Source organism: Molossus molossus, unplaced genomic scaffold (genome assembly GCF_014108415.1).
Source record: "Molossus molossus isolate mMolMol1 unplaced genomic scaffold, mMolMol1.p scaffold_m16_p_7, whole genome shotgun sequence".
Classification (NCBI taxonomy): domain Eukaryota; kingdom Metazoa; phylum Chordata; class Mammalia; order Chiroptera; family Molossidae; genus Molossus; species Molossus molossus.
Window position 1 is genome coordinate 9,339,901 of NW_023425401.1, and position 16,603 is coordinate 9,356,503.

Sequence of the window (16,603 nt, forward strand, 5' to 3'; positions counted from 1 at the left end):
AGCTGAGGATATTTTTCCACTTTTTATTTTTATCTTTATTGTTGAATGTATTACAGATGTTCTTCATTTTCCCCCCATTGACCCCCTCCTCCCCACTCCCATCCCCCTTCTGCCTTTTCCCACACTGTTGTCTGTGTTCATTGGTTATGCATATAAGTTTATTTCCTCCCACCCCCCAACTCCCTTCTCTTTGAGGTGTGTCAGTCTAGCAACCAATTTGTTCTTAATCCCTTCACATTTTTCACCCATTCCCCCCAAACCCCCTCCCATCAGGCAACCAACAAAATGTTCTCTGTATCTATGGGATTGTTTCTGTTATGCCTGTTCATTTTGTTTGTAGATTCAATTGTCAATAGATATGTATTCATTGCCATTTTTTTGTTCATATATTTTATCTTTTTCTTTAAAAAGACCCTTCAACATTTCATACAATAATGGTTTGGTGGTGATGAACTCCTTTAACTTTTTCTTGTCTAGGAAAGTCTTTATATGGCCATCGATTCCAAATGACAGCTTTGCAGAATAGAGTAATCTTGGTTGTAGGTTCTTGCTTTTCATCACTCTAAATATTTCTTGCCACTCCCTTCTGGCCTGCAAGTTTCTGTTGAGAAATCAGCTGACAGCCTTATGGGAACTCCCTTGTAGGTAACTAGCTGCCTTTCTCTTGCTGCTTTTAAGATTCTCTCTCTGTCTTGAACCTTTTGCATTTTGATGATGATGTGTCTTGGTGTGGGCCTCTTGGGGTTCATCTTGTTTGTGACTCTCTGTGCTTCCTGGACTAGTATGTCTGTTTCCTTCACCAGGTTAGGGAAGTTTTCTGCCATTATTGTTTCACATGGGTTTTCGATTTCTTGTTCTCTCTCTTCTCCTTCTGGCACCCCCAAGATGCGAATGTTGGCACGCTTGAAGTTGTCCCAGAGGCTCCTTACACTATCCTCATTTTTTTGGATTCTTTTTTCTTTTTGCTGTTCTGATTGGGTGTTTTTTGCTTCCTTATATTCCAAATCGCTGGTTTGCTTCTTGGCTTTACCTACTCTACTACTGAATCTGTGTAAATTATTCTTTATTTCAGTTAGTGCCTTCTTCATTTCCGACTGTGCTTCCTTCATTTCTGACTGGTCCTTTTTTATGCTCTTGAGGCCGTAAGTTCATTGAGCATCCTTATAAGCAGTATTTTGAACTCAGTATCTGTTAGGTTGCTTATCTCCATTTCGCTTAGTTCTTTTCCTGGAGATTTGTTCTTTTCTTTCATTTGGGACCTGTTTCTTTTTTGTTTCTATGTATTACTTAACGAGAGCTTTGGGGCTAGCTGAGACCAGATGCTGCTCTTTTGAAAAAATTTAGGAACACCTGAAGCAGGATCCAAGACAGGCCAATCCTATGGTTAAGCAAGTGGCAACAGCTTGGGTGGGCCTGAAGGTTGGGTGGGGCGGGGCCTCAGGGAGTCACCAGGGCGGGGCTCCCAGTGTGAGCCAGGTTGCTGGAGTCCCAGATATGGTGGCTGTCTGCTGCCCCAGGGAAGGGCTCACCAAAGGAACAAAGGCCTCTGACAGCACGTTTGTCCTGGAGAAAGCCCCCTCTCCAGCCCTCGCTCCAGTGCCAAACAGCTCAGTTCTTCCCTGTGTGTCTCTGGCGCCCCTCGAGCTGCCTCCCCTCCAAGCTCAGAGGGAGAGAGTCCGATAAGTCCATGCGCAGGCCCTTTAAGGAGCTGCCTGGGGCTCCACCCGCCTCAGCCTCCCTGAGCCTCAGTTCCCGCTGGTTTTCCAGCCAGAAGTGATGGGGATTCTCTTCCTGGCACTGGAACCCTGAGCGGGGCTCCTGGTGTGGGACGGGGACCCCTCTGTCCTCAGGGAGGACCTTCCCAGCCGAGGTGTCCTCCTGATTTTATCCGCCACACGTGGGTGTGGGCCCAGCTCGTCAGCCTCTGTCCCTACCAGTCTGGATGTGGCTGCTGCTTTAATTCCGTAGTTGTAGGACTTCCATTCAGCTTGATTTCAGGTGGTTTTGAATGATGGTTGTTCTGTAGTTTAGTTGTAACTTTGATGTGGTTGTGGGAGGACGGATACTGCTTACCTACCCGCCGTCTTGACCAGAAGTCAAAGTATTCTTAAAAATATGAAAAAGTCTGCATCATTGACTCTCAAACCCTTGGGGCACCAAAATCAACTAGAGTGCTCATTAAAACACAAATTTTTGTCCTCCCAGAAGTCCTGACTCAGTAGGTCTGGGGTGGATCTAGGAACTTTCCTTTCTAACAAGTCCCCAAAGGATGGTAAAGCTGTTGGTCTGGGGACTACACTTGGAGAGCCACTGCTCTAATCTTGAACCTCTAACTGAAGTCTTCCTCTGCTTTTTGCTCTAACTGGAACCTAGACAGCCCTGCAGCCCCTGTAAGTTAACTACTGTCCCTACACTCAGCTGGTTTTCTCTGTGTTCTGTTTCTGACCTAGATTCCAGATTCCATCACTTAAGCCTGTCATCATACTTGACCTGTGGTCCTTTTTTATTTTGTTGAATTTATTGAGGTGATAGTGATTAATAAAATTATATAGGTTTCACCCTGGTCGGGTAGCTCAATAGGACAGAGCATTATCCCGATGCACCAAGATTATAGGTTGATCCCCAATCAGAGCACAAACAAGAATCAACCAATGAGCCCTGGCCAATGTGGCTCAGTTGGTTAGGCGTCATCCTGTGCACCTAAAGGTCGCTGGTTCAATTCCAGGTCAGGGCACATGCCCAGGTTACAGGCTCTATCCCCAGTAGGGGGCGAGCAGGAGGCAGCCTATGGATGTTTCTCTCTCTCCCTCTACTTTCCTCTCTAAAAATCAATACAAATATTTAAAAGAAACAAGCCAGGCCTAAAACCCGGGCATGCGCCCCGACCAGTAATCAAACTGGGACCTCTCAGTCCATGGGACAATGCTCAATCCAGAGCCACACTGGCTGGGCATGTTGATTTTTTGTTGTTGTTGTTCTAATTTCTTTATTGATTTTTTTTTTTTTTTTTGCTTTTTAGAGGGAGAGAGAGAGGAAGAAGGAGGAGGAGGAGAGGAAGATGAAGAGGAAGAAGAAAAACTTTATTGATTTTTTAGGGAGGAATATTGCCCTACAACTTCCTTTCACTTTCTGTACTTTGGCAATCTTTTTGCTTACTACAAGCTTTAAATGGCCAAAAAACTCTGGTTTGTGTGTGCTGATTCATTTAACCATTCTTCTAGCACAATTCGGTTGTTTCCTTTGTCCTTCCGTGATGTGATTTACAAAAAATATTTGGTCAGATGGCCTAAATATGCTTCTCATATTTAGACTTAGTCCATTTCTCAAAAACCTTGGGAATTTCATGAGCAATAAAAGCAATGGGAACACCTTTCATTGCATTTGGTCTCTCATCCTTACTACCTGAAATCACGTGAGGGCCATGAGGTGAAACAGATCTTATGCATGACAAGCCCCTTTCCACCACAGCTGGGTTTGTTAATGAGGGCCACTTTGGGAAAGCACCCAAGGATGGGAGCTGGTTGCCAGGGGAACCAACCACGAATGGAAGGTTGGAACTTTCAGTTGAACTGCACATTTAGCCGAGGAACTGGAGGTTGAACTTAATCAGTGATGCCTTTGTCGGTTCGCATCCATTAGAGAGCTTCCGGTCTGGCGATGTGTGCAGGAGCTGGAAGAGCTGTGTGCCTGGAGCGGCCAGGGAAGCTCTGCACCCTTCCCCGCACCTGCCGGGAGGACCTGTTCCACCTGGCTAAGCCAGAATCGTATCCTTGTCTAATAAACCATTTGAGTACTATAAGCTGCTTCAGCAAAAGCAAAACCAAAATAAAACTGGAACATCAATTTACAGCCAGTCTGCCAGACACACAGGTGATAACCGGGGCTTGTGAGGGACATCTGAAGGGGGGTGGGCAGTCTTGTGGGACTGAGCCCTTAACCTGTGGAATGTTAGTGTACGCAACAATGGGTAATCGCATCCACACACCCCACACATCTGCAGGTAAACAAACCACTTTGGCATCTAATCAAGACACTTATTGGAAGGTTGGACCTATAAATTGACCAAATGACCATCAATGTGGTATATATATAAAGATCATTTACCTAAAGCTTCCTTTCTAGGAGCATACACTGGGAGGAATCCATATGGTACTAGAACCCACCCTTGGACAGTGCTATTATCCAGAACCTGCTGTGTGCCTGCTCTCCATTTACTGAAATGAGCAAGACAGTCTATCCCCAGGGAAGACTCTGTTCAGAGAATCTATTCTGTCAACTCTACATCCTTCCCACCTTATCTAAGGGTCCCTGGAAATTATAAGACAGAAGCACTCATGAATGACCTAAATCTGTAGGTGGTGCTATCAGTGATGTGGCTTTGGGGAGGGAAAGAAAATGCTTAATAATCACACACATGCAATTCAGTTTACTTTTACAACTTATAATTCATCCCAAAGGCTTAACTTCTTTTTTTTAAGTTTTACAGGTTCAAATCAAGACATGACATGTTCTAGCCCATCATGATGACGCAACATGAGGTCTTCTTTGTAGCTGGAACTCAGTAATGTGTTTCCTAAGAAAGTGAAATACAGAGAATCATTACTCACTTTTTGCTTCTACCTTTAGGGCAAAGCTAAAGCTTTTGACATTTTGTCTGTGCTTAGTTATCAATCTTTCCTTTATGATCACTGCAGGGAAAGAATAGCCTTTAAATGGCTGTCAAACAACTGAACCCTGACACCCCAGGACCAGATGCTGGAGGCATGGCAGGGATACTCATTGCCAAGATTCAGTGTAAAGGAAAACCTGTCCTTAAGGAAAATACTAACCTTCCAGTACAAAGCTCTAAACTGGGACACTACTAAGAGTGAAGCAAAAAAAAGGAATACTTGTAAAATCCCATAAACCACAGTTTACCATCATTAGCAGCATCAGGAATTAAATGTGGAAAACCAGCACAAAAACAACATTCCACAGGACAGGAAAGCAAGCTTTGGCTCCCATCTATTTGTATGTAACCTAGGGTCTAGAGGTATGCCTGCTACCCATTTAGAATGCTGCCAAGTTTCACGTGCCCAAAAGCCATGTTAAATCTATGGCCCTCTCTCCGTTCTGACTATTCAACCCAGCTCTTTTTGACCATCACCCCCCAGCCGTCATCTACTATGGCTTCATCAACTCTAACTTGGGATCCTCTTTGATCCCACTGCCTTTGTGTCCAGGACCCAAAGTGAAACCACGAGACAACCAAAGAGGTTGAGCCCATTCATTAGTCACTTACATTCCATTCCAATGATTCCAGAGACGATGTCATAGGCTCCAATCCCTCCTGGGCAGTCATGCCTTCTGTTTCAAACTTGCTACAATTGATTTCACTGTCCTGCTTTCTTGCCAACATGCTAACTGGAGGGATGTTTTCATCAGCAGCATACTTATTGTCGTCAGTCTTATTGCTGCTGGGCCAAACAAGTTGGGGATAGAAAGAGCTCGCCAACAACCTAGTTGCCCTACATGCCTCGTGATAAAACCTTTCTATAAAACTGGGACCACTAGCTTCTTGAGAACTCGGACCTCTAACTTCTTCAGAGACCCATTCTACCCCACTGGCTTCGTCTTCCAACTCACAGTCATTGAGAAGTACAATGTCCCAGGAAGCATCTCTGTTCAAATATCCCATTTGCTCAGGGGAAATCTCTAGGTCTGCATCCTCCAAGCTCACATCACACTGGGTGGCTTCGATCCTGTTGTAGCTGTCCCTCTCTCCCACCTCCTCTCCATCCAGGTCCCTGCCCAGCACTGACTCTTCCCCTGTTCCCTTTCCCCCTTCTGGTGATGACTCAGGGGATCTCTCTAGGTCTGCACCCTCCAAGCTCACATCACACTGGGTGGCTTCGATCCTGTTGTAGCTGTCCCTCTCTCCCACCTCCTCTCCATCCAGGTCCCTGCCCAGCACTGACTCTTCCCCTGTTCCCTTTCCCCCTTCTGGTGATGACTCAGGGGATCTCTCTAGGTCTGCACCCTCCAAGCTCACATCACACTGGGTGGCTTCGATCCTGTTGTAGCTGTCCCTCTCTCCCACCTCCTCTCCATCCAGGTCCCTGCCCAGCACTGACTCTTCCCCTGTTCCCTTTCCCCCTTCTGGTGATGACTCAGGGGATCTCTCTAGGTCTGCATCCTCCAAGCTCACATCACACTGGGTGGCTTCGATCCTGTTGTAGCTGTCCCTCTCTCCCACCTTCTCTCCATCCAGGTCCCTGCCCAGCACTGACTCTTCCCCTGTTCCCTTTCCCCCTTCTGGTGATGACTCAGGGGATCTCTCTAGGTCTGCACCCTCCAAGCTCACATCACACTGGGTGGCTTCGATCCTGTTGTAGCTGTCCCTCTCTCCCACCTCCTCTCCATCCAGGTCCCTGCCCAGCACTGACTCTTCCCCTGTTCCCTTTCCCCCTTCTGGTGATGACTCAGGGGATCTCTCTAGGTCTGCACCCTCCAAGCTCACATCACACTGGGTGGCTTCAATCCTGTTGTAGCTGTCCCTCTCTCCCACCTCCTCTCCATCCAGGTCCCTGCCCAGCACTGACTCTTCCCCTGTTCCCTTTCCCCCTTCTGGTGATGACTCAGGGGATCTCTCTAGGTCTGCACCCTCCAAGCTCACATCACAATGGGTGGCTTCAATCCTGTTGTAGCTGTCCCTCTCTCCCACCTCCTCTCCATCCAGGTCCCTGCCCAGCACTGACTCTTCCCCTGTTCCCTTTCCCCCTTCTGGTGATGACTCAAAGGAATTCTCCAGGTCTGCATCCTCCAAGCTCATATCACACTGGATGGCTTTATCAATCTTGTTATAACGGCCCCTCTTTCCCACCTTCTGTCCATTCAGGTCCCTGCCCAGCACTGACTCCTCCCCTGTTCCCTTTCCCCCTTCTGGGGATGTCTCAGGGGAAACCTCCAGGTCTGCATCCTCCGAGCTCACATCACACTGGGTGACTTCATTAACCTTGTTAGACTGGGCCAACTGGGCAGTGGAGGGAACACTCCCCTGGGAGCAGCTGCCCCTCCCTCCCACTTCCTTATCACACATTTTGTCCGGGGCGGGGTCTTCACCCTCACGAGGGTCACTGAGCACACCTCTCCTTCCGCAGGAACTCTGTGAAATCCTGCTGGGCTGGAGTTCAGTCGGAGTGCCTTGGGTATTTCTTTCTTCCTCATAGCCATGGTACTGCCAGAGATGTTTCCGGTAACAACTCATAGGGAAATCAAATCTTCGGTTAGGTATAGTGGGCAAAGGGGACTGGGGTACGGGGTGGCCCGGACACTCACTGGGCACCACTGAACACGGAGAAAGCTGCTTTCCATTTCTGAATCCTAGAAAGGAAACAGAACAGTTATTTTGTCTCCTACAGCCAGTCACAACATACAGCCAGTGTGCACCTGTGTGGCTACATACAGTTGCCGATCAGTCATTAATGGCCCCCCAGTTCCTCCCTGGACATCCCAGGATTCAGCAAATGAAGGAGCAATGACTGAAACTGGGGCCCTCACACCCTTCTTCAGCACCACAGTGGGTATCTGTTCTGACTGGCAGGCTCCCAGGCCACACTGCTTCCAGCACAGTATGAATGTCACTCGTAATGATGTTCTAAAGAGACTAAGACTCAGAAGAGGGGGTGGGGGAGGGAAGAGATAAACCACAGAACTTATATGCATGTACGCATAATCGATGGACGTGGACAACAAAGCCGGGGACGGGGCGGGGGGGATGGGGAGGAGGATGCCAATGGGGTAAAAAAGAAGAAACATCTGTAACAAAAATTAAATTAAAAAATAATAAATAAATAAACAAACAAACAGACTAAGAAAAAAAAGAGAGAGACCAAGGGCACACTAAGCATAATTCAGATCTGTCCTGGCTGCAGAATAACGCATGTCAGGCTTTACAGAGTGAAGCTCACACCCTTTCTAGACCTGTGCTCGCTTCAGCACATACGCTAAAATCGGGGCGCTACGGAGATTAGCACGGCCCCTGCGCAATGAGGACGCGCAGATTCGTGACGCGAATTTTCTTTTTTTAAAAGAAAACAAACAAGAAAAACCTTTCTGGACCTACTTATTCCAGCACTCTCCATTCACACAAACACACACCTTCCCCCATGTCCACTCTTCAGGGCGACTGTGTCAGAAACACTAGGCAAACGTTTCTCATAAGCACATTCTCGGGAAAGGCAAGGCAGATGTATGTAACTGACAAATGAAGTAAAGATAAAACTTCTAGTATATAAAGGAAGCCACAGTAATGTTCGAATCAGTGTTCATGAGGTGACTTAACATTGTGAGGCTGGTCATGTGAACTCAATTTCACAGTTGAGGAATGCACCAAAGTGCCTCCCATACTTGGCATAATGTTTATTTCTATGAGCATTTGGCTTTTTTCTTCACTGAAAAGGAGAAGAAAGCCTTCCCTCTTCTGTTACCAATACGAAGTCCTCTCCAAGCTTTTACATGAATAAGCAGTAACTTTTTGACCCATCCCCCAGGTCTGTATCCATACCGCTGCCAGAGTCATCTTCTGAGCCACCTTGACCCACTCACTCCCATTACAGTTTGAATGTCTTATCACTGCCTGTCAGGAAATGGGGAACAATGACCAAATTCCTTAGGATGGCATCAAGTCCCTCATTATCGGGTTTCTCACTATCATCATTACTCCTCACTAACACCACAGGGTCTAGCCATAGTTGGTTCTTCCATGACACCAACTTCTCTTCCCGTTTCTGGGACATTTTCCCAACTCCCTTCAAATTGCTACCAAAACCTAGTTCTTTAAAAAAAGAGAGAGAGAGAGAGTGTTTGTGACAACAGATGGACCTTGGGGGCATTTTGCTAAGAGAAATCATTTGGATAGAGAAAGACAACTGCTATATAATCTTGCTGAAATGTAAAATCTAGAAAAGATTAACTCATAGAAAAAAGAATAGAATGGTGGTTGCCAGGGTAGAAAAAAAGACTGACTAAGTTGCCCGGCCAGTGTGGCTCAGTGGTTGAGTATCAACCCATGAACCAAGAGGTCGCAGGTTCGATTCCTGGTCAGGGCACATGACCAGATTTTGGGCCTGATTCCCAGTGATGGGGCATGAAGGAGCGGCCAATCGATGTTCTCTCTCATCAATGCTTCTATCTCTCTACCTCTCACTTCCTCTCTCTCAAATCAATAAAGGAAAAAAGAATTTATAGGAACATAAATTTCAGTGTTCATTTCAGACGTATAGCACTGCTTTTGTGGTAGACTTCTTGATAAACTTGAAAGTCAGTCCTAGCAAAATAAAAATCTGAACTGAAAAATCAAGAATATCACAGAAGTGAAGTTATAGGGCTACAGGTAATATTAAAGATATGTGAATATAATCACAACTTACAGAAGCATAAATGCAACATATTAAAAAATACATGGAAAGTTGTATTGTGGGAGGGAAATCTAAACCGCAGACTTAAGTCTGAATTTAAATCTTCGGGGTAGGGGGCACTCTTTTTTTAGTTTCACCTGCAGTAACTCCACCAGTTTCTCAAGGTTCATCTAGGAGAAAAGTCCCCAGTGATCCCACAAGGAGGGGAAATGAACCACTCTCACACACACCAGATGTATTCTAGACAGGTCCTTCAGAAGCTAGTTCAGAGCCAAACTGACCTGGGGAAGGGAAATACTTATCTCCAGCCTACACTAGCCACCTTTCCCATTTCAGTGGGAAGGGAAGGCAAGTATAGTTCATAGTCCAAAGACATAACCTCCCTAAAAGGCAGACTTAATCACAGTCCTTTGATAACCATGAAACTATGATCCCTTCCCCACTTCCAATCACTTACCACATTACTAACGGCCTGGTCAGAACAGTTCCTTTTACCCAGCACATGATGCCTGGCAAGCATGAAAGCACTACAAGGCATCCTAAAAGGCAAAAACTTTGTCTACAAAAAAACTCACTTTAAATAATGTAAGTAGCCCTGGCCAGTTTGGCTCAGCGGTTAGAGTGTCGGCCTGCGGTCCGGAGAGACCCGGGTTCGGTTCCCGCTAAGGGCACGTACTTCGGTTGCAGTTTGTCCCCGGCCCTGGTTGGTCATGCGGGTGGCAGCCACTTGATGTGTCCCTTCACGTCGATGTTTCTCACTCTCTCTCCCTTCCTTTCTCTCCCTCCCATTCTATCTGTACAAAAAATGGAAAAATATCCTCGGGTGAGGATAAAAAAAATAAATAAATAAATAATGTAAGTAGATGGCGAAGGATGTACCATGCTAACAGAAATCACAAGAAAGTGGGAGAAGTTGTATTTCATTTTAGACAGAGCAGACTTCAAAGCAAGAATGAATAAAAGGGGCAATTACCTAAAAGTCAATTGTTCATTGAGACACAATCCCTCCTGGGTATGTATGCCCTTAACAGAGGGTGAAACTACATGAGGCAAAAAATGATAAAATTCCAAAACTCCAAGTAGGAAGAGATTTCATCCAAAAGAATACAGCTTATGCCCTGGCCGATTTGGCCCAGCAGTTAGAGCATTGGCCTGCATTCCAGAGAGACCCGGGTTTGATTCCCGCTAAGGGCACGTACCTTGGTTGCAGTTTGTCCCCAGCCCTGGTTGGGTCGTGCGGGTGGCAACCACTCAATGTGTCCCTTTCATGTCAATGTTTCTCTCTTTTTCTCTCCCTCCCATTCTATCTGAACAAAAAATGGAAAAATGTCCTCGGGTGAGGATTTAAAAAAAAAGAAGAAGAAAAAAAGAATACAGCTTCTCACATAGAACATTCAACATAGACCACATTGTGGGCCATAAAATACACTTTTGCAAAAAAGCCTATGACAAGGTCTGTTCTTAGACCACAACTGAATTAATGTAGAATAAGATAGCTGGAAAATCCCAAAATATTTTAGATTAAACACATTAGTGAATGAAGAAATCTCAAGAGAAATTAAATATTTTGAACAAAATGAAAATAGAACTTGTCAAAATTTCTTTGCATAAAAACAGGGATATTTATACCATTGAATGCATACATTAGAAAAGATCTAAAAATTGTCTAGCTTCTATGCCCTGGCCGGGTGGCTCAGCTGACTGGAGCGTCATCCAGTACACCAAAACAATTGTGGGTTTGATGCGGGTCAGCTGGTCAGTGCACATACCTACGTTGTGGGTTCGACCCCTGGTCGGGCACATATGGAAAGCAACCCATTAACGTTTCTCACATCTATGTTTTTTCTCTCTCTCTTTCAAATCAATAAACATATCCTGGGGTGAGGATTTAAAAAATAACAGCCTGGCCCTGGCCGGTTTGGCTCAGTGGTTAGAGCATCAGCCTGCGGTCCGGAGAGACCCGGGTTCGGTTCCCGCTAAGGGCATGTACCTCGGTTGCAGTTTGTCCCCGGCCCTGGTTGGTCGTGCGGGTGGCAGCCACTCGATGTGTCCCTTCACGTCGATGTTTCTCTCTCTCTCTCTCCCTCTCCCTCCCACTCTATCTGTACAAAAAATGGTAAAGTGTCCTCGGGTGAGGATTAAAAAAAAAAAAAAAAAAAAAAAAAATAACAGCCTGGCCGGTGTGGCTCGGTGGATTAAGCATCCTTCCATGGATTGAGAGGTCCTGGTTCAATTCCAGATCAGGTCACATGCCCAGGTTTCGGGCTTGATCCCCAGTGGGGGACGTGCAGGAGGCAGCCGATTGATGTTTGTCTCTCATATCGATGTTTCTATCTCTCCCTTCCTCTCTCTAAAAAAAAAATTTTTAATTTTTAATAAATTTAAATGATCTAGCTCCTAACTTAGGACTCTAGAAAAATAAAGAGTAAATTAAATCCAAAGAAATAAAAATTACAGCAGAATAAATGAAACTGAAAACAGGAACTCAATAGGGGAATCAATAGCAAAAGCTGGTATACTAAAAAGAGCAGAATTGATGAGCCTCTAGCCAAGCTAATTTATAAGACGAACTACTAATTACTAATATCAAAAATGAGAGTACATAGCTGCTAATCCCCTGGACATTTATCTTCACTTTAAATACTATTCACACAAATTTCATAACCTAGATAAAAATAGAACAATTCCTTTATTTTCATTTATTTATTTTTTGTGGTACGTGCCCCTAGGGGGAACCGAACCCGGGACTCTGTCCTCAGGCCAACGCTCAACCCCTGAGCCAAACTGGTCAGGGCTGGAACAATTCCTTTAAAGACATTATTTGCCAACACCCAACTAGAAAGGATTATCTGAGTAGGTCTATATTTATTCAAGAATTTGAATAAATACCAAATAACCTTCTAAAATAAAAAGCATCGCCCTGGCCGGTTTGGCTCAGCGGTTAGAGCGTCGGCCTGTGGTCCGGAGAGACCCGGGTTCGGTTCCCGCTAAGGGCATGTACCTCGGTTGCAGTTTGTCCCCGGCCCTGGTCGGTCGTGCGGGTGGCAGCCACTCGATGTGTCCCTTTCACATCGATGTTTCCCTCTCTCTGTTCCTCTCTCTCCCTCCCACTCTATCTGTACAAAAAATGGAAAAATGTCCTCGGGTGAGGATTTAAAAAAAAAATAAAAAAAAATAAAAAAAAATAAAATAAAATAAAAAGCATCAGATCTAACAGACTCACATTTAAGGAAAAAAATTAAAACTAGATCAATGGAACAGAGAACTCACAAATAGACCACATCAATACCGTCAACTGGTCTTTAACAAAGCAGCATAGGTAATAACAAACAGTTTTCCTTACATGGTTTGTTCCTCTGCACAATTTCAAAATAGCATTTCAACATCCCAATTAGTTAGTGTGCTCCAGAAAGAGCCAAGGGGACAGTTACATAGACAGAAAAATTTCTTTAAGGAATTGGCTTCAAAGTCTGCCAGGTAGGAGTCACGCCAGAGATACAGTTGATGTCCTTGGGCCACATACTGATAGAATTCCTTCTTGCATGGACTGCAACTTTGAAAATTGCTGCCATCAACTGCTCCTACTGCCCAGCTGGGAGTAGTAACTGTTTTCTTTCCTTTTTTTTTTCGGTACATGCCCCTAGCGGGAACCAAACCGGGGACTCTCTGGTCCAACCGCTGAGCCATACCAGCCAGAGCAGTAACTGATTTCTACTTGGAAGAAAGTTTAGTGTACACAACAGGCTACATATCTACAGAAGGGGTAAGTCCCCTGAGACTTGAACACTCTTTGCTCCTGGAGATAGAACCAACCACTCCTTGTACTCAGCTTTCAGACCCACCCAGTCTAGCTCCCTCCACAGCTCTGCTTCCGGCAGCCTGCTTCCTGCCCTGCTGAAACCTCTTCCCTTTCATTGATATTTTTAAAGAGAGGAATGAAGAGGGAGAGACCGTCAATGTGAAAGGGAAATATTCATTTGCCTCCGGGACGCACCCCAACTGGGGATCACACCCGAAATCTAGGTATGTGCCCTGATTGGGAATCAAACCCTCAACGCTTCAGTGCACAGGACTGGGCCAACCAAGCAGCCACACCTGTCAGGGAAAACCCCTTTCCCTTTAAACCACTTGCTTGTGGTTCTTCCCCCAGAGTAATTTTGCCTTCAAGGTAAGAGTTTTACAGTCTGTAGGCTGTAAAAATTGAAACAATAATGGGGATTAGGAGCTCGGAGGTAACCCGTCCAACCAGACTGGTCTCAGAACATAAGCTTTTGGTTGGATTACTGTGTGACCCTGGGCAAGTCACTGACTGTCCGAGCCTCAGTTCCCTTATTTGTGAAACAAGGACAGCAATAATGCTTAGCTCATAAGTTTGTTGAGAGTTGGAATGAGAATCATTCCTAGTATTCAGCAGAGTCCCTGGCATATAGCTAGATTCAAATTTCTCCCTATTTTTTAAATCCTCACCCAAGGATATCTTTCTATTTACCTTCAGATACTGTGGGAGGGAGAGGGAGATAGAGAGAGACAGAAACATCATGTGAGAGAGACACACCAACTGGTTGCCTCCTGCATAACCCTGACCAGGGCTGGGGACAACCGCAACTGAGGTACCTGCCCTTGGGCCCAATCGAACCGCGACTCATTTGTCCACCAGCCGATTCCCTGCCACTGAGCCAAACCGGCCAGGGCCAAATGTCTCCGCTTAATGTGAACTTCATAACACTGCCCCTCTGAGCTGCCACAATCAGATGTGTGTCAGGACTGGGTGAAGAAAGGGGGGTAAGAGAGAAGAACCATTTCAAAAACCCTTCAGGCATTGGAGAAAAGTACCAGAAAACCTTCAGTCATCGGTTTACATGCAGGGAGGGTCCCTAATCCCATTGGGCCTCTATGCAGAGTCCTTACCTGTGCAATAAACAGAGGATGGATTATAGACAGAATTCAGGGCCATGCCATACAGTGTGGGGTTGTTTTCTTCAGACCGGGTGTTTGCTCTGGAAGAGTTCATCTTCTAGGCTAGAAACATGTTCACGTTTAGGAGCAGACCATCCCTCGCTGCCCGGTAAGCGCGGTGAAAGGAGAGGAGTCATTCTAGACCCTTCATAACTCCGAGACTGGGGCAGGTTCCTTACCACTTCTTCCCACTCCCCTGGCGTCAGGGACACAGAGGGCTGCGTTGCACTTAGGAGTGCTGCCCAAAGTCCGGGCCCCAGGTTGTGACACTCAAGCCTAGGCTCCCTGTGCAGCACCCTGGAAGGCTTTGAAGCCTGGGAGGTGCGGGAGCGGAACCCCAGGGGCTGCCCTCCAGGGCGCCGGCTTCGGCCCGGCCTGCACCGTTCTTGTCCTCGGCCCTTCCAACGTGCCCAGCCAGCACCCACTGCACGCCGGGCCCTTCTTCGGTCCAGGGGTCCACCACCTGGGCGCAGCGGCTTTTTACCCACGGCTCACCTGACGCCACCCACACCCCAAAAGCTCCCCTGCAAGCCAGTGTTTTCCCGCTCACCCCACTCCGTCCGCAGGGCCTCTGCTCTGCCCTGGGCACACCGACCTGCTCTGCTTCGAAGTCCCCGACGCCGAGCTCCTTCCGGCCGGCACTCGGCTATGGTCTCCAAGGCGGAGGGCTCGGTGGCTGTGCGCTGGCGCCCGCCTTATATAGCCACAGGGCGGGCACGTGCTGTGCGTCGCGCGCAGGCGCTGCCACCCCTCCCCCCAGGCCGGGGGTGGGGGGAGCCGCACCTGGGCGTACCTGTGCAGGAACAGAGCAGTGTTCTGCATCATCCCCGCGGGGTGAAACCGTAATCCTTCCTTTTAGACCTCCCTCTCGCGTGTAGACGCCCTGGTGTTGCCTCTTTCCCAGAACTGGACAGTTCTTGTTCCCCTCACTGTTCCCTCTATTTAAATGTTTAGTTAGGCCCTGGCCGGTTTGGTTCAGCGGTTAGAGCGTCGGCCTGCGGTCCGGAGAGACCCGGGTTCGGTTCCCACTAAGGGCATGTACCTCGGTTGCGGTTTGTCCCCGGCCCTGGTCGGTCGTGCGGGTGGCAGCTACTCGATGTGTCCCTTCACGTCGATGTTTCTCTCTCTCTCTCCCTCCCACTCTATCTGTACAAAAAAAATGGAAAAATATCCTCTGGTGAGGATAAAAAATAAATGTTTAGTTAGGACAGTTTATTGCTGCTTCTCTGGGCTCCTGGGCTCCTTCCCTCCCTGGGCCTAAAGCCACTGACACTTCAGCAAAAGGAACTGACCGAGGAGCAAGAGAGAGGAAGGAGGAGGCCAACCCCGAGAGAGTACAGGCCTGAGGGGAGACAGACACGCAGGAGGGAGGAGGCCAACCCCGAGAGAGTACAGGCCTGAGGGGAGACAGACACGCAGGAGGGAGGAGGCCAACCCCGAGAGAGTACAGGCCTGAGGGGAGACAGACACGCAGGAGGGGTGCCCACGTATGCTTACTGCTGCGAGGACTAAAAGTGGGGGAGAAGAGACTTTGGCAATTAGGACGCACTGGTTGAGAAAAGTGGTGGGACAGAAAAGCACAGCATGTCATTTTTGGGTGACAGATGGACTATTCATTTGCACGTGAGACAGGAAAGACATAGATAGAATAATAGTTAACAGGAGTCTTGGGGTTATAAGGATTGTGGACTTTTTGGTTTTGGTGTTTGTTTGTTTTTAGGCATTTTTAATTTCCTGAATGGGGAAACAGGGAGATGTTACAGACCATGTAGAGAGAATGGATGTTTGTTGGATGTTCTTTTTTTTTTTTTTTTTTTTTTGTATTTATCTTCCTACAGACCCGAGGGAGAGAGGGAGGAAGAGAGAGAAACATCAATGTGAGAGAGACACATCGAGTGGTCACCACCCACACAACCCCAACCAGGGCCAGGGATAAACTGTAACCAAGGTACATGCCCTTAGCGGGAACCAAACCCCAGTCTCTCTGGACCGCAGGTGGACGCTCTAACTGCTGAGCCAAACCGGCCAGGGCTCATTGGATGTCCTGAGGAGGAAAAAAGGAGAGTAGGTTTGCAATGCTTTTCCTTGGACAGAAGAAAGTCTTTGACTTTGATACAGAGAAAAAGTGAGCCTTGAAGGCCGGAATTTAAATGCATTAGCATCTGATGCCCTTTTCTGTTTGTTTTTCAGTCAAGAGGGGCAGAATTAGTACTTGCAGGGAACATTACAAGTTTGGAATGTATTGATGT

General features: G+C 46.9%; 1 protein-coding gene and 1 pseudogene across 11 annotated transcripts in view; both read left to right on the top strand.

Moving 5' to 3' along the window:
- The window catches only part of RP9 (RP9 pre-mRNA splicing factor), a 167,758-nt gene that overhangs the window by 19,275 nt on the left and 131,880 nt on the right, over positions 1-16,603 (top strand). The gene's annotated exons all lie outside the window — the stretch shown is intronic.
- Positions 7,965-8,065, top strand: LOC118620566 (annotated as a pseudogene).